Below are 23,656 nucleotides of genomic sequence, written 5' to 3'. Positions count from 1 at the left end.
TTGGCTAATGCTTCTTCCAAAAGCTTCCTAAGTTGTATTTACTTCATATATATATATTTCTAATCTTCGTTTCATCTTCCCTGACCTGCATGGCTTCCCTCTTTCCCTCCATTTTATTATGACATAGCTCATTTCTTGATGTTATCAATCATGCAGGGAATTGTGGAAAGGGAGAACAAGATGACTGAAAGGCTGCTATATTTACAAAGGAATCCACATCTTCATTTTCGTATTATTATTTTCTTCATCAGAGTTGAAGAGATAGATTTGAGGTTTTTTAATTCATCCAAATAGAAGGTCTCTTGCTTTTAGTCAAGAAGCCTAAAGATATTTCTTGAGACCAAGGAGCCAGCTCTGGGACAGAAGAGAGGCTGACAAAAATAAAATATAACAAGGAACAGCCTAATTATTAAGATATTATTCCTCATTATTATTTCTCAAAGTTTAAGAACCTAACTAACTAAACCAAGACAAAGTAACTAATCCTTGAGACAGACTGACCATCAGAACACAAGATCAATCTGGAAAAAATCTAATAAGAGTAATTCCAATAGCCAATAACCAATAGCTCTGGTGGACATGCCCCTATTTCCTTCAAAATGAGACATCTTTATAGATCAAATTTCTGACCACAAAAAAGGATTCTATGTTATGTTTTTTTAAAAGTGTATCTGTGTTAAGAAACTGATCCACTTCTCAGTGTAGTACATCTATTACTGTTGACAGGAAGAATTGAATTATAATACAGGTCTCTATGTTGTACTGGAAACAAATAGCGGGAAGTATTCTTGGAGATCAGGAAACATGTCTCAGTTACAAAATTCATTCAGGAGTTGCAGTTGTAAAGGGGAACTTTCTTTTTGGTTAATTCATGGATTTTTTCTAATCCACTTCCATCAAAAGTCCTTCAGAGGAAAACAAAAGGGAACATAGAGATAGTAATGAATAGAAGATACAATAAGAGAGAGACAGAGATACTGAAGACAATATCTCATGATAAGCTTCTGAATGCTTGGTCCAGATCCTTGGGGTTTTTAGTCAAAAGATTGTATTTCAGGACAGGAAGCAGGCAAACTGTTCTGTCACTGTGCAACTGCTTTCTTCACCTGAAGGTCACATTATATCATAACAGAACTAAATTGGCAGGTCCCTATCTTTCTGAAAGTATCCATGGTTTGAAATAAGCAAATAAAAAGCATCAGAACTTGGCATTCTGAAGAATTTCTTTCATAAGATATAAAAGCAAAGCAAAAAAAATATCCTTTTTTTTATGAAGACAGCACCTGGTGATTGATAGGAAAGCAAAAATCAGACTGATGAAATATGAAAGGCATGGGTTGAGAAGCAAGATAAGAGATGCAAGTTATATAAAGTAAAGTTTCCCCTTGCATATATGTGCTAGTCATTCCCAACTCTAGGAGGCGGTGCTCATCTCCATTTCAAAGCTGAAGAGCCAGCACTGTCCGAAGACGTCTCCATGATCATGTGACTGGCATGACTAAATGCTGAAGGAGCACAAAACGCTGCACTATATTTTTTGGAGTATAAGATGCACCAAGGTTTTGAAGAGACAATTTTTAAAAAACAATTTTTGTATTCTGCGGACCTCCCAAAAAGGGCTCCATTTTTTTTTGAAAAAAGAGCATGAATAGCCTTTAGGGGGCTTGTGGAGTGCTCCTCAGGGGGGGCAAAAATGAGCAAAAAACAGCCCATTTTTTTGTGAAAATGGGCCCATTTTTGTCAAAAAAAAAAAGAAGAGAGGCATGCATAGCCTTTAGGAGGCTTATAGAGTGCTCCTGGGGGTTGGCGGGGACAGAATTGAGCGAAAAATGGCCTGTTTTTCACTCATTCCTGCCTTCCCCAGCCCCTAGGAGCACTCTGGAAGCCTCCTAAAGGCAATGCATGACCATTTTGGTGAAAGGGAGGGTTTCGGGAGGCAAGAAATGCTGTATTCAATGCTGTTTTCAGCCTCTCTTTTAAGGGAAAAAGGTGCATCTTATACTCCAAAAAATATGGTACCTTCCATGTAGGAATGAGAGGAAAGGTTATGTACAGGCATGCACAGCAAACTGCCATATCTCAGTAACCAATTACTCAACATCTATGACCTCAACTGTTTATTAGAACCAGGTAGTACCAGGAACCTTTAGATATGTGAAGCCTCTACTCTGGCTGGGATGGTTTTAGAGATTAACAAGTAAAATGTACCAATAAGATGCTGTTGCTACCCCTGCTTTTGCTTTGCTTGCTAAAACTGTATAAAAGCCAAATAAACTCTGTGTAAACTCTGTGTAAGGCAGACAGACATTTTGGACACCACTGCTGTGATGGATTTCTGAGACCTACATTTCCTACCAAAAGTGGTTCCTATTTTTCTACTTGCATTTTTACATGCTTTCGAACTGCTAGGTTGGCAGAAGCTGGGACAGAGCTCACTATGTTACGTGGCACTAGGGATTTGAACCACCAAACTGCCAACCTTTCTGATTGACAAGCTCAGCATTTTAGCCACTGAACCACTGCGTCCCCTGCAAGTTATATAATAATAACTTGATCCAGTGAATTTTGTATAGGCTTTAAATTCTCTCTCTTTCTTTCCTTGTCCCCCACAGCCGCATTTCAGGTTTTTTTAAAAATGAGCATAAAAGCAGCCTGGTATTGTGACTTAGAGTCCAAGTGATTGAAATTCTATTCCATAGTCCTCTTGAGTTTCCCTTGTCAAACTAGGCATAGGCTTTTAAAGGGCAAATCCCCCATCTAGTGCTTAGTGTTTTTGCTTCAGTTCTTCAGCTGCAAATACAGGTTTCTTTCACACAAACGAGAGGTGAATGTTAAAGGCTGCTTTCAGATATGGTGAGAAGTAAATATAGGAGTTCATTAAGCAGTCAATATTTAACACTGCAGCAGACAACCTGGGAACGAGAGAAGTTCAAATCAGTTTAAGTAATCCAAAGGAGCTAGAAATGATGGATTAAAGCCATTTTGTATTTTACCATGCTATTGCTCACTTTAGCTAATGATTATTTATTAGCATATTAAACTTATACCCCACTGCAAACTGATTACTGTTAGTGACTTACAAACTACACTGTATAATGAGAGTTTAAACATCATGGTACAACAAAAAACAAATAATAGTAACATCATAAAACCTCCAAGGAAGGCCTAAGAACAATATACAAGAACAATTAAAACAAACAAATAAAAAATGGTATGACAAGGCTTAAGCTAAAAGAGCATTCCTCATTTTCTATAGTTTCCTGAAGACCAGCAAAAACAACAACAACAACAACAACCTCAAGTAAGATCTCTACAGCAAAGCATAGAAAAGCAGCTGTTTTTAGTTTTGTACTTTATCAGTCCCCACCTTCTCCAAATATAATAGAATGCAAGCTCCACAATATATAAGGTTGGGGCCATTTCTCATTGGAGCAGATGGAATCTAGGTAATAAGCCATGAAGGGATTGATAGGTCAAAGCATGCACCTTAAATGAAACCAAGGAACCAATCAGCAAGTAATCCAGAGCCTGCAGAATGAGTGCATGATCTCAGTGCCAGAAGCTGATAAGCATGTGGGCCAGTGGTGAAATTCTTTTTTTTTTTTTACTACCAGTTCTGTGGCCGTGGCTTGGTGAGCAGGGCAGGGGAAGAATACTTCAAAATCTCTATTCCCACCCTACTCCAGGGGAAGGATATTGCAAAATCTCCATTTCCTCCCCACTCTGGGGCCAGCCAGAGGTGGTATTTGCCGGTTCTCTAAACTACTCAAAATTTCCACTACCAGTTCTCCAGAACCTCTTAGAACCTGCTGAATTTCACCCCTGATGTCGGCCCTTGTATTGCTGCTGGCATTGCCAGCTAAAGGACATTATAGTGGTCCAATAAGATGTCAGATAAAGGACATTACAGTGGTCCAATAAGATGCCAGTTAAAGGGCATTATAGCGGCCCAATAAGATTGTTTATCAGGGCATGAGTGATTGTAATTAGGTCCTCCTACACCTGATGAGATTGCTATAGACACAGCAACCAAAGTTGGGCAAAGTCATCTCAAGCCAAGGCTCCACCTGGAGTTTCGGCAGGAGCCATGAGTCCAAAAAGACAGATGCTCTTTCATGGGTAGTGCCTAATCATTTGAAGATAGCACTGGCATCAACATAAAACATAATATACAAACAAAAACTAATCCCAATGTGTGATTAATCATCCTTTAAGAAAAGGTAGTTGGAGGATTTGCATTATATTCAGAGCCAGAGACATGTTTTATTTATTGTGTGCTCCCACAAGACTCAAATATCAGTTGATTCATGACAGGAGCTCATGCACTAATGTATAATTGCTACCTTATCACTATAACTGGGGTCATAACAACAAGCATCTCATTACCTTTCCTAAAAAAGGATTCTGTATTTATCCCCCACAGTTCATCATAACTCCTACTGATTGTTTTACAGGAACCATTCTGCAATCGCACACAGTTGATGGAATCAATAAATAGCTAGTTTAACTACTATTTACAACTTATTTCATTTTATTTACTATTAGAGGGGGCCTTTCACCCTGTTTCAATTGAGGCTGCATCAAATGCATTCAGAAATATTGGAAGAAATTATATAATTTGGAAAATAACCCTTCCATTTCTTGAATCTTGAGATGTATACCCAGATTTAATTATAGACAATTATTCCAGCTTAAAAACATCTGCTTTATTGATATAGCCATACTAAAGCTAAAAATATCATTCGCAACATAGAGAGTTCCAGTAACTGCTTGTTTTTGAATGAAATACCATATAAATTATTGTAACTTGTGCCAATAATGTCTTGCATTGGACAAACATATCAGTCCCTACCCAAAAGAAGTAATCTGATATAAAAAAGTAATGGAGAATGTTTCAGCTTTTCAAAATTCTCTCCTGCTAGCATTTTTGAACAAAGACATTCATAGAAAGGTTTTAATAGAAGAGAATATTTGTAGCTCATTATCAAACTAGGAAACATCATCAGTGTTTTGAGAATAGACTTGATATTAATGAAGTAAATATTAAGCAGACATATTTCATATTTTACTTAATGTGTATAACTACCATTTTAACCATGTAAAAACATGTTTATTTCTTTTTGTAATTACTGTATCTTCTTTTTGTTTGTGCATATTAAAGCAAAATTAAAAGTGGGGATATAAAGAGACAAAAATAAGGTGGATATATATAAATATAATTCAACAAATGTGAGATGAGATCCAGTCTTCAAAAGCTTATGCCGTATAAATTTTATTATCTTTGTTGCCACAGAATAACATTAAAACTTCAATAAATATTTCTGAATATAATGTTATGGTTTAAATTAAGTAAACATAATAAAACAAATGCAATGAAAGTTAATTTTTTTTCTAAAAGTTCACTAAATAATCTTATATTGGCAATTGTCCACCTTATCCTGCTGTTCTGGTGCTGACAATACAATATATAACAAAATAACAGAATACCAATAACAGAGTAACAGAGTTGGAAGGGACCTTAGAGATCTTCTAATCCAACCTTCTGGTCAAGCTGGAAATCATATACCTGTGATAGTGAACCTATGGCACGTGTGCCACAGATGGCATGCAGCGCCCTCTCTGTGGGCATGTGCGCCATTGTCCTAATTCACCTCCACCGTGCATGTGCACGTGCCTCCTGCCGGCCAGCTGGTCATCAGGTTTCTGGTGCGCATGTGCAGGGAGTTAAGGCATGTGCAAGGGGCACGATGCATGCATGAGGGTGGGCCGCATTGCATTTTGGGGGTTCGGGCACACACACACACACATTCACACACACACACACACACACATGCTTGTGCTTTGGGCAATCGCTCCGGAAAAGGTTAGCTATCACTATCCTATACCAATTCAGAAAAATAGTTACTGAAATTCTTCTTAAAAACCTCCAGTGTTGGAGCACCCGCAACTTCTGGAGGCAAGTGGTTCCACAGATATAATTCAGATGTATCAAACATAGATCTGGCTCACAATAGGCCCTGGAGTTGACCCACTGGGCTGTCCAAGAGATGGTGAGTGCCTGGCCCCTGCCACCCCAAGCCTGGCCATGCCCACCCAGTCAGGTATGCCAACCAGGCCATGCCCACCAGTGGTGGGTTTCAAAAATTGTTCGAACCTACTCTGTGGGTGTGGCCTCCTTTGTGGGAGTGGCTTGCCACCCATGTGACCGGATATGAAGATGCCGACGACACTTGTCAGAACCACCTTAAATTACCTCACACACAGCACTGGCATGCATAAGAATATGATGTAAACTTGTTTTTTAAAAGGCATCTTTGGTTTGCGTTAAAACAACTTCAAAACACGCAATGTTCTGATTGCACCACAAATGCAGTAGTCATCCTGTGTATTCAGTGTAGAATAATCATATCCAAGGACCAGTGGTGGGTTTCAAAAATTTTTGGAACCTCTTCTGTAGGTGTGGCCTGCTTTCTGGGTCCACTGATGGAACCTCTTCTAACCGGTTCGGTAGATTTGATGAACCGGTTCTACCGAATAGGTGCGAACTAGTAGGAACCCACCTCTGATGCCCACCCCAGCTGCCAAGGGCAAACAAACTCCTGATGTGGCCTGCAATGGGATCGAGTTTCACACCCTTGGATTAATTGTTCCAACTATCAGGAAATTTCTCCTTAGTTCTAGGTTGCTTCTCTCTTTGATTACTTTCATCCATTGCTTCTTGTTCTGCCTTTAGGTGCTTTGGAAAATAGGTTGATCTGCTCTTCTTCATGACAGCTCTTTAGGTATTTGGAATACTGCTATCACATCACCCCTAGTCCTTTTCACTAGACTAGACAAACCCAGTTTCTGCAACTGTTCTTCATATCCTCTAGCTTCCAGTCCCCTACTTTTAATTAATACTCTTATTAATATGATGTAGCATACTGGTGAAATCTCATACATACACATAACAAAGGGATTTGCTTTCTGCTAATTAGTATATAATAAGAATGTAGTAGTATGAAAGTACAATTGTGGGAAAAAGGAATAGTCCTGTTTTTTATATTTCTCTTTAGCTAAAACGGTGTTACCTTAATTATACAATGGTCTCCTCCAGTTTAAATACTATATTATATCACATATTCAATAGATACTATAAAGATTATTGAGATTATACAACAAAATAATTCCTAAAAGCAAGGAACCAAGTTAGGGAGGACAGTCTGCCTCCAGTCCAAGGCTCTTTTTTTACAAGTTTCCCAAAGGTGCTTTTTCAAGAGGCAACTGGACTTTCTGGTATCACCTGGTATCACTAGAAAATCCAGTTGCCTCTTGAAATAGCACTTTTGGGACAACCATGACCTAGATGACTAAGAATCTCCATAGACACTTTTTACAAGTGAATAATCAAAACAGTCTTCAAAATATGGCATCAATATGCTAAGGCTGTGATGGCGAACCTATGGCACGTGTGCCAGAGGTGGCAGGCAGATCCCTCTTTGTGGGAATGCGAGCCATCACCCAGGTCAGCTCCACCATGCATGAGCACATGCCTCCCATCGTCCAGCTGATTTTTGGGTCTGCTGTGCATGCGGGATACGTGTGCGCATGCACAGAGGTCATACTCAAGGCAAGCGCAGGGAGCAGTGGGGAGCACGGGGGTGTGCTGCACTCCCCCAGCTTCATTTTTGGTACCATGAGGCTTCAGGGAGAGCCTCCGGAACCAGGGGGAAACATTTTTCCCCTCCAGGAGACTCAAGGAAAGCCTCCAGAGCCTGGGGAGGGCAAAAAATGGGACTTCCGGAAGTTCTGGAAGTACGGAAGCGGGTCTGTTTCCAGCCTCCAGAGGGCCTCTGTAGCCCAGGGAGGCAGTTTTCACCCTCCTGGAGGCTCAAGGAAAATTATTGTCTAGTTCATCAGGTGGAAATATCTAATAAAGTGTACATATTCAGCACAGTATCAAACACTCTAATAAGCTATTTTGGGGTTTATTGGGTCGTAAGATTCTTGACTGATTTTATTGCAGCAGATTGAAATGGCTACCCTTTTGAAAAATGGAAATAACAATGACTTGTTCTAGCCTCTAGGGGCTTACTCTGACTTGTTATCCCATCTGGTCATGGTACTGATGAACTATGATCACAGTGTATTCCGTACCTTCTGCCAGATGGGAAGCAGGCTGTGGAAATCTATTCTAGAGACTGCCTGTGGAGCAGCATGTGGTTCACACCAACTATGCATGATTTCTATTTCCTCTGAGAAATGGCTAATGAAGGCTAGCTAAGTAGGCAGGAGGTTGTTATGTAGATAAAAGCACAAAAGGGTAATAGATTTCCTAATATTATATAGAGAACCTGCATAGGTTTCTAGTGTCTTTAACTATGGACAGACAATAATTAACTAAAATCAAAGGAAATGATTGCAACAAGTGGAAATAGCAAATGGAAATGTGAAAAAAAAACATTGCAGCTGACCAATAGATGTTATGCAGATTATTTTCTATCAATGTTTGCTGAAGAGTGAACTGCTGGAGTTGGTTTCCTTGCAATATCAGTCATGAATAATGCAGCATAAGGAAAAGCTCAGAAATTCAATTGTATAAACTAGCCCTCCCTTCAAATAATTTTCATTGAATGTAATATATACCTATGTACTCATATACCCATAGATTTGCAGACTCGGTGTCAGGCTCCCATAGACAACACAGGTCTGCGACTAAAAAGCTGTTTGATTATTTTCATCTAATTTCAATGTATTTTGGTATGCTGAAAACAAATAAAATATTGAAAAAACTCCTAGACATCATGATTTGTCACAACATGCAAAGTTGTCTTCAAATTTATCATTTTTAAATTTTTGGTATGTTTTTATATTATGGGTTTTTAACCAAATTTAAAGTCCAAATTACTATTAATTAATTCACATAAGTGCATTTAAGATATAAAATGCCAAAAAAAAACCTTAAATTGTTTGTCCGAGTTATGTAAAAAAATATAGCACTGTAAATCTGATGGTCAGCAATATATCCATAAGCTAAGCAAGTTTTAAGTCTGTGCTTCTAATGGTAGAAGGGGTTAATCTTTCCTGAAGAATCCAGTGGGACGGAGAAACAGGGCAGATAGCAGCATCTCTGGTCAGTGCAGGGGGCGTGGCCAGCACTGTGACATCTCGTGTACAGATACAGAGCTGCTCTCTCCTGCATGCCACACTTGTGCATGAATTATCATCAGGTTCTTGGTTCTAGGCTGTTCACACTTTTTCATCGCAATTCATGTTAGCTCGTCATTCTTCAACCATTATGGCTTCACAAAAGTGTATTAATTCGCCAGACAGTTTCTATTTCATCTGTGGTGAATATACAGTGTTGAAGCAACAGCAGAATATTACAGACTTTGTGAAAAAAGTATACTTTGCATACTTTGGACTAAAAAATGGAGATCAAGATAAAGTTTGGGCACCTCATAAAGTGTGCAAACGGTGTGTTGAGGACCTCCGAAACTGGTTCAAGGGTAAGAAAAAATTTCTGTTATGGGATTCCTATGGTATGGCAAGAGCAAAAGAACCATAGTGATGACTGTTACTTTTGTTCATGCAATGTGAAAGGGTTTAATTCCAAATGGAAGCATTCCATTTCATACCCCAATCTTCACTCAGCAATTCATCCCATCCCCCATGGCACAGATATACTCAAGCCCCCTGCTACCTTGGAAGAGATACCTCGCTCCAATGAAAGTGAAGTCATACCTGAACCAGATGACGAATCAAGTTCTGACTTTGAAGATGATACAAGACCAAAATTGTATTCTCAGGAGGAATGAATGATTTGGTAAGAGACTTGAATCTTCCCAAAGATGCCGCTGATTTACTTGGATCAAGGCTGAAAAGCAGGAATTTTTTGTTGCCAGGAGTGTCATCTACATGGTTCAGACATTGTGAAAAGGAGTTTGTTCCTTACTTCACCCAGGAAGACAAGTTGGTTTATTGCATCGATGTCAAAGGTCTGATGGGTCAATTTAAAATCCAATATGATTCAGAGCAATGGCATTTTTTTATAGATTCTTCAAAAAGAAGTCTCAAAGCAGTTTTACTCCACAACGGTTTTTACGCTTCCATACCTGTAGGTCATTCTGTACACTTGAAGGAAACGTACGAGAACTTGGAATTGGTTCTTCGTAAACTTAAATATGAAGACCATGGTTGGCAAGTGTGTGGGGACTTGAAAGTCTTGTGCATGCTGCTCGAGCAACAAGCTAGATATACCAAATATCCTTGTTTTCTGTGTCTATTGGACACTCGAGACCGACAAAATCACTGGGCCAAGAAGAGTTGGCAGCCGAGGGTGCTAACAACCAGAGAAAAAAATGTTCTCCAAGAAACTTTGGTACCTTCCCATAAAGTTCTTCTACCACCTCTTCACATAAAATTGGGTTTGATGAAGCAATTCATAAAATCACTTCCAAGAGATGGAGAATGCGTCAAATACTTGGTCACTAAGTTTCCATGCCTGTTGGAGACAAAATTGAAAAAAGGTGTGTTCATCGGACCAGACATTAGAAGGCTTATAGTTGATCAAGAGTTTGTCAATACCATGACGGATCCTCCAAAAGAAGGGTGGATTGCATTTAAAGAAGTCGTACAGAAATTTTTAGGCAATAACAAAGATCCTCACTACAAAAAGATTGTCAGAAGAATGCTGAAAGCATTTCAAGCTTTAGGTTGCCTGATGAGTTTGAAAGTGCATTTTCTCCAGTCCCACCTTGACTACTTTCTTGAAAATTTGGGAGCTGTGAGTGAGGAAGAAGGTGAACGATTCCACCAAGACATTAAAGAGATGGAAAGGAGATACCAGGTAAAATGGAGCATTACAATGATGGCAGACTACTGTTGGATGCATCAGAGAGACATTCCAGATGCTACTCACAAGCATAAATGCACCAAGAGGAGCCTCACAAAGAAGAAGAATCGAGTTTAGTGTCTGTAGGTGAGCTCATTTCAGTTCAAAAAAGGATTTTCATGAAAATATTGTAATAAAACTTCAATTTTTTTAAGTCTATTTCCATTTATTTTGCAGTATTGCCTTATTTAACATAGTTACCTAAATTGTCAGGAAACGTGATGTCCTATGACAAAATGGAGGTTATTTTCAGATTCAGCGCACCAAAAAACATAAAGATTATGTGGAATACCAAAACAGCTCTCGAAAAAAATTTTTTTGCAGACCTATGAATTAATTAGATAAATTGCATTACATGTTTGATTTGATTTGATTGCCATTGTCTTTTAAATACTTTTTTCTGATTTGACACCTTTGAACATTAATAGGTACTGCAATATCCTGAAAAAAAATAAAATAAAAACATTGTGTTTGGTCTATGGTGCCCCCTGTCCCCCTCCTCTCTCTCTCACACACACACATCCAATTAATAGGATATTATTTGATTAATCCCAATTGAACTCTACAGGTATCTCATTAAATAAATGTATTCTAGGCCAGAAAAGCAGCTGTTTTGTCCATTCTTCTCCTTTACTGGAAACAAATTCTTGCTTAAATTCTGCAGATGACAATAAATATTAGTCATCTTCTCAATGAAGACTCTTTTAACAAATTTTATTGGAAATGACAGTTGTATTGATTACTATAACTATCCAAAGGCAATATTCCAAATTTCATATTTTCAATCTCTAAATCAAAGGGAGACTTGTAATGGGGTTAAAAATAGCTTCCTGCTGCTTTATATTATAGCAAGTGTGTGCATGCACATGTATATAAACACTTGTATGAATGTATGCATAATACACAGAACCATAAATTGTGAATAATGCATTATTGAATATAAAGTTTCCCATTATCCTTATGATTTTCTGTGATTTTTTTCTCATTTGCGAATAGTAAAACAATAGGAAGAGCCCTGTAATTCAAAATGAAATTGCCATTATTAAATGGGAGTCTGAAACACATACAGCTTTCTGCAGTTTTAAAATCACAGCTTTTGTTAACACAGACTTCCGCATTGCAGAGAACTCGGGCAATTCAGTGACTGATAAATCTAATAGAATAAAACAGCGGACTGTCTTGGTAGCTGTCCAATTGATGGCAGCCAGTATTAGCATTATTATTACTTATCATATATTAGGGAAGAAAGTAGCATAACAATCTCCCCATAGAAAGGAAGCTATTTTAAGAACATCCAGCACTGGATCATTTCTCTCTGTTCTAAAGTCAGGTGTCAAGGTCTCTAACACCTGGAAAGGGAATATAAAGATATGCTCTTGTGTTGAGTCTACTGGGAAGGGAGCGATAGATGTCAAACATCAAGATCACATGTTGATCATATAAAATTACCTGCGAGAGGTCACTCTCGGGTACCAGGAAAAAGTGTGATTTTTCAAAAGAAGGGATTAAATGGTTGGCTCTACAGATATATGAATCAATTGCATGCATCTTTAGAATGCAATATGTAGCTTTATTTGTGTGTTTGTTTGTTTATTTCTACTTTATAAGTAACTTAAAGCAAGGGGTGTATATTACGCTGCTTCATCCTCCCATTTTCCCCACCTAACAATAACCCTTTAAGGTGAATAGAGCTGACAGAAAGAGTGAGTGTCACCCAACTGGCTTTTGTGACTAATAGCACTAACACTAGGACTTATATACCGCATAACCGAGCTTTACAGCCCACTCTAAGCCGTTTACAGAGTCAGCATATTGCCCCCAACATTCTGAGTGCTCATTTTAACCACTTTGGAAGGATGGAAGGCTCAGTCTACCTTGAGCCAATGAGGATCAAATCCCTGGCAATCAGCAGAATTAGCCTGCAATGCTGCATTTTAACCACTGGGCTACCATGGCTTCTAAACTGGGATTAAAACTCATAGTCTCCCGGTTTCTAGGCCAGCACCTTAACCACTAGCAAACTGGCTTTCATGTAATCATTTATTTGCAGAATACACTGATATACAATAATCCATGGCATCTGTAAAGGTCAATTAAATTTCAACATAAAATGTATTTATAGCTTATTAAGTTTGAAAATAATGTCAGAAATGATTTTTTTTTAAATCCTTCTTTTCATTTAGATGTGGACTTTATCAACAGATGAAGCTTAAAAGGCATTAGAAACAGAACCATATAGATCACTGATGGCAAATTTTTTGGGGCTACCGTGCCAAAAGCGGGAGGAGCACAGGGGAGGGCGTGCACCAGCATGCCACACCCATAATTCTATGCATGCGACAACACCCTCCCCCACCAGTGCATGAGCAAGATCAGCAACACACACATACACACACACATGCTTTTGCCATGTTTTTTTTTTATCTTCCCCAGGCTCGAGGCTTTCTAGGAGTCTGGGGAGGGCAAAAGCAGCCTCCCCACCCCACCTCCACCCCCAGACAGCCTCTGGAGGCATCAGGAGCTTCCCTGAAGCCTCCAGAGGGCAAAAAATGGACCTACGGGAACCCAGAAGTTCGGGAATGGTGACTTCCAGTTTGTCCATAGGGCCAATTTTCAACCTCGGGAGCCTTCAGGAGGCTTCCCTGAAGGCTCTGGGGGATGAAAAATGGACCTCCGGACATAGGCTCACCATAACGAATATAGATATGGAAACAATTTATAAAACTAGGAGAAATTTAATGAGAAATATACTCTCAGGTTTCTCCTAAAATATTTTGCATAGCGATGCAAATCTTTACAGCACTGAGTCAAATTAGAAAACCTTAATAATAGAGCCCGTTTCTGAGGGAGATGGACAGTTAAGAAGTATGATAGATAAGTAAGTAAGCAAGTAAATAAATAAATAAACAAACAAACAAACAAACATGATTTGTATTGATGCATTGAACTGAACTAAACAGGACAATAAAACAGATTTGGTGCTTTCAAATACCTTTTTCCCCAACTGTTTGAATTGGTCCATTCAAATGTTCCAATTAACTTTCCAATCAAATTGATTGGACCTTCAAATCAATTCAATCTACCAAATTCCATCTACATTCCTCATATTGAAACATATAAAACCCTTCACAACAGAGGAGGGTTGCCAATTTTTTTTACTACTGGTTCAGGCGCAATCTCATGTGCACTAACATGCATGTGCAGCACTTCTGCGCATGCGCAGAAGAATCCAGGTGGGTGGGCGGAACCTCCTGCCGCAGCTACTACAGGTTCGGCTGATCCGGGCAAAGCGGCAGCAACGCACCTCTGCTTCACAGCCTTCACCAAGGAATATCACACTTTTAGCCATGCATTTCTTTCCATGAAAGAAATGAAGGAAACATTTACCACTAAATAACTCATGCTCATCAAGCAAAATCCAATCACCTAACCAAAGGTATTCTTTAGAATCTCCTTACTTTCCAAACTCTTTTATGGTATCAGTCTTATCTACTTTACAGAAGTTATAAGCAAACAAATCCTCACCTTTCCCTCTTTAATGTTGCATCATATTTTCCTTTTTCTTTTTTAAAAAAACTGTTGATTTGTTGGTTTAGCTGCTAAGAAACCTTTCAAAACAGTAAGGCTATTGAACCAGCCCATACATGTACTACAAACAAGAACTGTGAAGGTTTAATCATTTATGTTAGAACTGTTGTGAAAATGTTATCTTCAGCCTACTTCTCCAACTTATAATCAATTTTAAGATTTCTTTCTAGGGTATTAGCTATTCCCCACAATTCTGTATCCACTTCTTCACCCATACATTAATAAAACTGTTAAAAAATAGTTTCTGGGACTGAAGTTTTTATGATTCCATTCAATGCCATCACATCAGTTTATTCAACCTCCATTAAATAAATATGTTAATCTTAAAATTAAGAAAAATATGGTTTTTATAGTATAAAGGAGATTCTCGTGGCAAAGGAAAGTTAATCTTTATTTTCTCAGTGTGTTCTATTTTTAATTAATTTAATTTATTAAATGTATATGCTGCCAGATTCCTAGTGATGCTGGGTGGTTTACAAATTGAACATTTTAAAACAAGTAACTGTAGGAAGTTAAAATCCACCCCTCTCCTAAAAAATGAAATATTTTAGGAAATATTAAAAAGGCAGAATATTTCCCCTAAATAGAGAAGTGGAAACTCAGGCAGAAATTCAGCTTCTCCACCTTTGTTAATGGGCCATTAAGGCCTGGGCCAGCCTGTTCTACATAACAAAGATCTACCCCCTTCAGGCAGAGCCATTTCATTGCCCTTCATGCACCACCCACCAAGTTTCAACCAAACTTAGCACACAGACAACCCACAAAGTTAGCTATGACCTCTGACAGCAACCAATCAGGATACTCTATGTTGTGTCCAAACCATGGCAACCGTGAGGAGTCAATCATCACCGGCGGGTGCCAGGATTGGCTAGAATGCGCAGGCATCGTCAGCAGAAGCTGGCGTCATTCTAATTGGGTGCCTGTTTGACAGCTACACTATAAATAGGTGTCAAACCAGAGTTCTGTTCTGACTAGTGAGTTGTTGTTAACTAATAAAGTTGCTGTTCCTGAATAAATCATCTCAGTTTGATCTTACTAAGCTGAGTATTTAATACTGATGATGAGGAGTAGAGGAAGTCTCCACACACTCTTATTCAGTCTAAAGATTAGCCTCCTGATACAAAATGTCTGCTATTCCCAGTTTTGCTCCTTTCTCTGCTCACAAGGAGTCATGGGAAGCCTTTTTAGAGTGTTTGAATGTTTTTTGCTTGCCCACGATTTCGCTGAGGTGACAGAAGATAGAAAGAGAGAATTTTTCCTCAGTCCCTGTGGACCTGAAATGTTCAGTATGGCCAGGGCACTATCAGCTCCAATGCATGTGAATACCATCCCTTGGGACGTCCTAATGACTAAATTAAAAAACCATTACTCTAAAATAGCTCACAGACATGCTTTCAGGCAATATACACAATGAGAAGATGAGTCTGTTTGCCAATATATGGCTGCACTTCATCAGGAGGTAATTCATTGCAACTTCAAAGAATTAGACAAAGCCCTTTTAGAACAAATTGTGTCTGGGATTAGAGATGTTAGATTACAGCGCCGGCTCTTGACTAAGCCAGAGTTGACACTACAAGCCACTGTTGATGAGGCTAGAGCTGCAGAAATGGCTGAAAAGTCTACCACCCAGATTCAGACTAGAATTAATGGCGCTAGTCCTCAATTCGCTTCTCCCTCAGTCACCCAACAAATAGGCCAGGAGAATGAGGACTCAGATGACTATGAGCAAATTGGCCGTGTCAATTTTACCTCAAGACTGAGCCCGCCAAAATGCAAGGCAATGGCTGCCTGAGTTGCAGAGGCAAACACATCTGTTCTACCTGCCATTTTAAACAGGCTGTTTGCAGGCATTGTGGTCACCTCCATCACATAGCTGCTGTTTGCCATGCAAAATTGTCAGATCAGACTCGTCAGAGCGACCGAGTCCCTAACAAAAGACTAGCCAAGCCAGAATATACCTTTAGACTTAATTGCTCTACCGTGACTGCTGAACGAGGCACTGATGACTGGAATGTTCAATATACAAAAACCTCTAAATTTTTTATTACTGTCTGCATTGAGGGGAGACCTTGTTGGATGGAGATCAACACTGGGTCAACTAAGTCAATTATCTCCTGGACTTGCCTGCAACAGTTAGTGCCTTTGTTCTGTAGAGACCAACTCCAAGATTGCACATGCCGCCTGTATGACTACCAGGTGAATATGATTCCCGTCTTGGGACTAGCATCAGTCCTCATCGAATACAAGTCATTTAAAGCAAGGCTTCCCCTTGTCGTGGTAGCCAAGCCGCTGGCTACGCTGCTTGGTGCTGATTGGTTCCAACCTTTGGGACTAACCATCGAAGGCATTCATTCTGCCTCCATTACTGATGACTTTGAGCACTTAACATTTGAATTTGCTGATGTATTTGACAATGCCTTGGGTAACTACAGGGGCACCCCTATTTCTTTGAATCTTGACCCCAATGTTTCCACAATAAGGTTAAAACCCAGGAGGATTCCTTTTGCTCTAAAAGCTAAGGTAGAGGCAGAGTTTGACAAAATGGTGGCACAAAGAATCCTTGAACCCGTTAACCATTCACAGTGGAAAACTCCTATCGTTAACCCTGTGGAGACCAACAGGTCTATAAGAATTTGTGGGGACTATAAATCAACAATTAATGAAGTTCTGAATTAGCACCCATATCCTGTCCCGGTAGTGCAACACCTTGGGACGTGGGTGTATTTTTGCCAAATTAGATATGGCTCAGGCTTACCAACAATTGCCTGTGGATCAGCACTCTGCTGATGCCCAGACTATTGCTACTGACAAGGGCACTTTTCGATGTACTTCTATTTGGGTTTCTGTAGCTCCTGGGTTATTTCAAAGTCTCATGGAGTGACTGCTCCATGGACTGGACGGCATAATTCTGTACTTTGACGATGTGTTGATTGCTGCCACTAGCAGGACAGACTTCATTGTCATGGTACGGAATGTTCTATTGAGATTTAGGGCAGCTGGTCTTAAACTAAAAAGAAGAAAATGCCATCTTGGGGTTCCCTCCGTAGAATTTTTAGGATTCTTAATTGATGGTTCAGGCATCCATCCCATGCCTAGCAAGGTTGGGGCTATCCATTAAGCTCCAATCCCACAATCAAAATCTGAATTACAGGCTTTCTTGGGTCTGCTTAACTTTTATGCAATGATTTTACTGCATAAGGCATCTGTCATGGAGCCCTTGCATAGGCTCCTGGATCACTCAGCTACATGGCAGTGGGGACCAAGGGAGGCTAAAGCTTTTGAGGACATTAAGCATCTCCTCACTTCCTCAGCTATCCTAATTCAATACCATACAAATCTTCCATTAACCCTGACCTTTAATGCCTCCCCCTATGGGATTGAGACTGTCCTGGCTCATATACTGCCCTCTGATCAGGAAGTCCCTATTGCTTATTTTTCACGAAACTTATCACCGACTGAACGTAATTACAGTCAGGTCGATAAGGAGGCACTGGCGGCCGTAGCAGGGGTTAAATGTTTTCATGACTACCTGTATGGCCACCACTTCCTCTTGGTGACTGATCACAAACCTCTTCTGGGGATTTTAGCTGGAGATTTACCTCAAAATCCCCCCCCAAAAAAATAGTTGTCTCCCTCCCAAAAGAAATGACAGAGATGGCAGAGAAAACAAACCCAGAGTTGAACAAAGAAAAGGAAGAAAAGAAGTGTCAATTATCATCACCAAAGGGATGGGTGAAGAGCTGTGTCTTCAGGGTCCTTTGAAATATCAGTAGGGCAGGGGCCATTTGAATCTCTGGAAGAACCTCATTCATGTGGGGAGATGCTGCTACAGAAAGAGGCACTGTACAGGCATGCTTCTGAGGTCCTGATAAGGGACATTGATTAACTGAAGGAACTAGAGCAACCAACTCTGCCAGGTTGAACTGGCCAGGTAAATACTGTGGGACATAAGCAGTCACTCAATAACCAGGCCCTATGCCGTGTAGAGCTTTATGGGTTGTTGAGCATCACTTTAAATCAGATCTGGAAGCAAATTGGAAATCAGTACAGCTTCTGAATCAGATGGATTACATGGGCATACTAAGACATACCTGACTCCATTGTTACATCCTCAAACCCTCAAAACTTCAACCTTAAACTGTCTATGGTGGGGTGTGCATAAGTGCAACAGGGTGCCTACTGTCTCTTTTATTTGTATTCATTTCCTTTATTCATGTCCATATTCATACATATACCTGTTATCTTCTACATGTTTGACAAACCAATAATTAATTAATTAATTAATGCCTATCACCACCCATTCTGGAAAAGCTAAAGCTTCTCGGTGATTTTAGAAAAGTCCCATGTAGAACACATAATAGCTATAATATTATTTTGTTGCGAGTTATTAGTTTACAAAGTTGCAGGATGTGATGTAATATAACATAATTTATTCCAACTTTCTAAAGCATTGCACCAAGGTTTCATGTTGTAAAACCTGAAAAAGGAGAGGGAGGGTGAGAGAGTATTTGAGTATTTGAGTATTTATTAATACTTATAGGCCGCCCTTTTCCCTGAGGGGACTCAGGGTGGCTTACATAAAATGAGGGGAGGGGGTATACAAACAATAAACACACACAATACATAAAAGTAAAATAATAAGCAACATTCATTCATCATTCGGGTGGGGGCAATTATCTTTGTCCCCAGGCCTGACGGGCTAGCCAGGTCTTGAGGGCTGTGCGGAAGGCCTGGACGGTGGTGAGGGAGGGAGAGGGAGAGGGAGGGAGAGGGAGAGAGAAAGAGATGGATGACTGAGCAACATCAACATTTTCCTTTGAGGTAACGTTTTTAATCCAATATGATTACTTGGTTCAGTCAGTTTCCCCAGAAAGGTATTTTTTGGAGTATAAGACACATCAAGATTTTGAAGAGGCAAATTAAAAAAAAAGTTTTTGCACTCTGCAGATCTCCCTAAAATGGCCCATTTTTCATGATAAGCCCATTTTTTTTGTCAAAAAAAAGGGCATGCATACCCTTGGGGCTTGGGGAGGAAAAAACGAGCAAAAATGGCCGATTTTTCACAAAAACTGGCCCATTTTTTGTCAAAAAAACGACATGCATAGTCTTTAGGATACTTACAGATTATGGGAGATAGGGCCTATTTTTATACAGCCTATTTCTTGCTCATTTTCCCCGTCTAGCCTCCAGGAGCACTCTGGAAGCCTCCTAAAGGCTATGCATGGCCATTTTTGCAAGGGGGGGCAGGGTTTCAGGAGGCCCAAAATGCTGAATTCAATGTACAAGATGCACCCAGATTTTCAGCCTCTTTTTTGAGGCAAAAAGGTGCATCTTATACTCCAAAAAACACAGTAAAGGAGAACATCCATTTATACTGCTGCCAAAAACCTAAAAAATTAAAGCATTCATATTTGTATATAGTTGGCATGTTTCTTCAAATCTCTGGGTTCATGAACTGATTAGGATATGAGACTTCCAGGAATCTTATATATGTAAAGATGTGTCAGGAAGCTATAGTTATTATTTTAAAAAAAAAGTTAGCTAGAAGGCTGGAGCAATGCAAAAGCAATCCTATGAACAATAATCAGGTATACTTGTCATGTTGCTCATATGATATAATCAGTAATATTTAACTGGCATACAACTGAATAATCATATGACCCGCAATCAAGGCCACATATCAGATCTCTGTAGGATTCAGTCTTGCCGTGTGCATTCAATAAGCACTTCTTTTTTAAAAATGTCATTTATATTGCTGATCCTTTCCTCTGAGTACAACATTTTACATCATCAAAATAGAAAACCCTTATTTGATAATCGAGTCTTCCAGATGCTTCCATTCTCTTCAAAATCAATCATTATAATTTGCTATTTTGTGAAGCCTGTGCTTTTAATAGTTTCATCTTCCATTTACAGAACCTTCTGTTCATTCATTTCCTCGAACTTGAAAAAGGTTAAACAATCAAAACCTCAGCTTCTTGTATATCAAAATTATTTCTGGATTAACTTGCTTCTGAATTCGTTATTTGAATATTACTAAGAGCACTATACCCAATTAAAGAGTGCAAACTCCATTAAACTCAATAGGATTTATTTCAAAATAGACACTTACTGTATTTACGTATAAGAGATCATATGGGGATATGACCTCATAAAGATCATAATGTTTGGTTTATTATAAATTAATCGCACATACAACATCATACAAATGTCTAGCTAATGTGAACAATGCAGAGGTGGGTTGCTGCCGATTTGGCCCACATTGGCCAAACCAGTAGTAGCAGTGGGGGAGGCTCCACCCACCCACCAGGACACTTCTGTGCATGCACAGAAGCATAGTGCATGGGAGCATGCGCAGGAGTGCACCCAAACCAGTAGTAATAAAATTGGAAACCCACCACTGGAACAATGAAACATCTAAAACAAGGACTCACAAACAAGGTAATGGTTAGTTCTAAGATTTTTTTAACTAATCAATTCCCGTCCCATTACTGAATAACTACAATTTGGCTTTGGTGAAACCTGATTGCTTACATTAATTCTTTCAACCCCACCAATATAAAGACAGCATCAATTATTAAGATACCCAATACTTCAGATTGTATTATATGTATCTAGACAGACATACAGACCAACCAACAAAATTTGGCAATTTTAAGATCTGTGGATTTCAATTTCTAGAATTCTGGGAGTTGAAGTCCGTATAGCTTGGTTACTGAGGCTGTGAAACACTGAGATAGATAGATTAGATAGATAGATAGATAGATAGATAGATAGATAGATAGATAGATAGATAGATAGATAGATAGATAGATAGATAGATAGATATGAGAGAGAGAGAGAGAGAGAGAGAGAGAGAGATGATCCTATTCTAAAGATAACAAAAGAAATTTGATACATTTTAGCATACAACATTTCTATCTATTCATCTTATATGTAATTTATTTAAATTTCTAAAATTGCATTAATGTTCAAAACAAGTGCTTCAGAGTGGGAGTTCCAGAGCAGGAGGCTACAGTGGAAAATCAAAAGTACTTCTGGGAAGAAAGAGTTGGTCAATCACTTTTAATAAACTTTTAGATGCAGTTAGTAGGAGTTGCAAAACTTTACTCGGGGTCTTGATATTTAAGGTTCACTAATGGAACAAAGTAATATTCTCCAGGCTATACTTTCCAATTAAAACTTTCACAGCTCTTTTTTTAAGTATCAGGATTGCTGTTCGTGAGAAAATCCTTGTCTCGTATCCTGCTTCCTTTTTTCATTTTATAACTAAGACAAAATTTCACTCATTTCTTCTATTAAATCCAGAATGGAGGAAAAATATTGTGCTCCTTAGATAAGAACCATAGAACAAAGACTACAATGTAAGTAATTTCTGCACTGCATTTTATGCAGCATGCATAGATTGCTCGGTATAGTAATTTCCATTTTTCTGGGATCACAGGAAATCAGTGGCCTTGATTAGGTATTTTGTCAAACAGCTTGTGATAAGGTGACTGGCTTGGAAGGGAATTTGACTAGTTCTGCATCTGTGATTTCTGAGAGAAACAGCTAATCAGCTCAGCAGATAAATTTTTGCAGACCACCTAGGAAGAAATGTCACGCTGGCATGCAGCTTTTGCTTAGATGACTTGGAACATTTCCTAACTTTAATTCACTTTAATCTTTTCTTCTATTTGATTTGGAAGAGCATTCAACCTCAACCCATGTAATTTTTGACTTTATTACTGCATGGGGGGAAATTGATAAACTTAATCATTGCTTATAAAAGAGGCTTGTATTCAGTCGAATCTTAAATGTCAGATGACCTTTCATTAGCAGTGTGTCAGTGGTTGTTGCAGAAATCCCATCTTCTCTTCTTCTCCCCTTTATGATAAAATTCTACCTCAAGTTAGCTCTTGGCATTGTGTTATTTAAATGAGGCATTAATATAATGGAAAGTATTTGCTTGTATCAGCAGGACTATGACCATAAACTTTATAGAGTAATCTGTTGCCATTAATAACTCTTCATGTGTTTCATAGCCAGCAGCATAGGCAGAGACCAGAAATCCTCTAGACTATTAACCTATTGTGAACTATCTGCACAAGTGTTTTGCCAAGTGTCAGGGCACTGGTCAGGTGCCAGACAATTTGTTCTTTTGGATCTAGACACGATGAGCACGTCAGTGAATAAAGAGATGATAAACTTTATTATCAAGTCAACAGATTTAAAAGCATAACATAAAAAGCATATATGCCAAGGAGGATAATATCCAGTTCTCTTGTCAGGAACTCCATAAAAATGATAGCAGAGATACCTCAAGGACAGCCAACGGTGCTAATTTCTATACAGAAGTTGTCCACAAAGTATCAGAACTGAGGGGTTCTTGGTACTCTCTGAGTTTGGTTGTTTCTTGCAGATCAGTGGTGGGATTCACATTTTTTTACTACTGGTTCTGTGTGCATAGCTTGATGGGTGTGGTGTGGCTTGGTGGGCATGGCATGGCTTGGTGAGCATGGCAGGGGAAGGTTACTGCAAAATCCCCATTCCCTCCCAATCAGCTGGGACTCGGGAGGCAGAGAATAGATGGGGCAGGGCCATTCAGAGGTGGTATTTACTGTTCTCTGAATTACTCAAAATTTCCACTACCTGTTGTCCAGAACTGGTCAGAACCTGCTGAATACCTTCTCTGTTGCAGATGTTTCATTACCCAAACTAGGTAATATCAGTGCCACCATTTCCTAGTTGGGTAATGACACAACTAAACCACCAAGAACTCCTCATTTCAACTCTGAGCTACAAATATTCTCCTTTATTAGAACAATAATTCCAAGGGTTTCCCCCACCCCCCCCAAAAAAAAAACTGGCATCATGACTTCATGGTACTGCTATAGTCAGGAAACTGTAGGAACTGACCTTGACAAAGTAGGCCATGATTCTGGGATGGGAACTCAAAGCCTGAGACAGATTTATACCGATGTGAAGATTCACCCCTCCTTCTCTTTTATTCAATAAACAGAAGTAAAATCAAGCAGATTAGCTCAGAATGAGCTCTAAACGTCTAGACTTTTCTTAATACAATGGACAAACCAAAAGGTGTTACCAAATTCCTTGAAGTAACAATGCTCTTCCACATTGGCAGGTGAATAGATTTTTAAAAGGATGCAGAAGGGAGGAAGAACTTTGTTTGGAACAAGTAGTTACAAGCCCCCT

This window comes from Thamnophis elegans, chromosome 1 (assembly GCF_009769535.1).
Source record: "Thamnophis elegans isolate rThaEle1 chromosome 1, rThaEle1.pri, whole genome shotgun sequence".
Classification (NCBI taxonomy): Eukaryota; Metazoa; Chordata; class Lepidosauria; order Squamata; family Colubridae; genus Thamnophis; species Thamnophis elegans.
This window is presented reverse-complemented; position numbering follows the sequence as displayed.